The 1,077-nt window shown below is 43.0% G+C and overlaps 1 pseudogene; it reads right to left on the minus strand.

Annotated features, from left to right (window-relative positions):
- Window positions 1-268: 268 nt before the first annotated feature.
- LOC146395462 (U6 spliceosomal RNA) lies at window positions 269-369 on the minus strand (annotated as a pseudogene).
- Between the last annotated feature and the right edge of the window lie 708 nt (window positions 370-1,077).

A 1,077-nucleotide genomic window follows, 5' to 3' on the forward strand; every position in this document is an offset into this window, starting at 1 on the left:
TACCTCTGAGAGCAGCTGCAGAAACAGTGAAACAAAAGAGAATTTCTTTTTGTCCTCTTGGGGTTTCCTAAAGCATCCTCAGATTTAATTAATCAACTTGTTGAGTCATTTCTTCTAGCACCTGCTGAGTGATCGGTTGTCTTCAATTCCCTAGCCATAGCTGCCATGGGAGACGTCCTGAGGAATAACACATTAGCATTATTATTTGCTTCCATGATTTTTTAAACTGAACAATAGAAATCTTCATCATTTTAAATGTAAGAGACTGAAAAACATGGAATGCTTCACAAATTTGTGTCATCCTTTTGCAGGGGCCAGGCTAATCTTTGTATTTGTGTTGTTCCAATTTTAGTATGTGAGCTGCTACCCTTTTTATTTTTTGGCCACACCCGAAGCATGTGGACGTTCTAGGGCCAAGGATGGAACCCATGCCATAGCAGTGATCACGTCAGATCCTTAATCCGCTGAGCCACCAGGGAATTCTATGAACTGCTATTGCTTGACTGATGGGATCAAAGGAAGGATTTAGAACAGAGGACATGAGTCTTCAAGAAAAGGTGAAATCTCAATAAAGGAAAATGGGAAAGAAGCAATGTCAGGAAGAGGGAAAGGGAAGAAAGGGCCAACAACCAAGCTAGAGCCTCTCCACCCACAGTTGCACCCTAGGACCCACTGGGAGCTTTTAAAACATATTGAGGCCAAGGGAGATGCCGTCCTCCTCAGTGGTAATGAACCCATGAAGAGGGAGGTTCCACCCCTGGCCTCACTCAGTGGGTTAAGGATCCAAGATTGCCGTGAGCTGTGGTGTAGGTTGAAGACATGGCTTGGGTCCCATGTTGCTGTGGCTGCGGTTCAGGTCAGCATCTGCAGCTCTGATTCGACCCCTAGTCTGGGAACTTCTATACACTGAGGGTGTGGACCAAAGAAACAAAACAAAACAAAAAACAAACAAAACCATATTGAATCCAGACCATAAAATGGAAGACAAATGGGAACAAATACAGCTAAGGGTATATTAAGTTGGAATATAACCACTCAGAGGAAGAATTATTCCAAGTGACTTTTTTTTGATAATGA

Source organism: Sus scrofa, chromosome 16 (assembly GCF_054392235.1).
Source record: "Sus scrofa isolate SSC_HxYL_T2T_F1_AM1 chromosome 16, Sscrofa_HxYL_maternal_Yorkshire_Landrace_v2.0, whole genome shotgun sequence".
In the NCBI taxonomy this organism is placed as follows: domain Eukaryota; kingdom Metazoa; phylum Chordata; class Mammalia; order Artiodactyla; family Suidae; genus Sus; species Sus scrofa.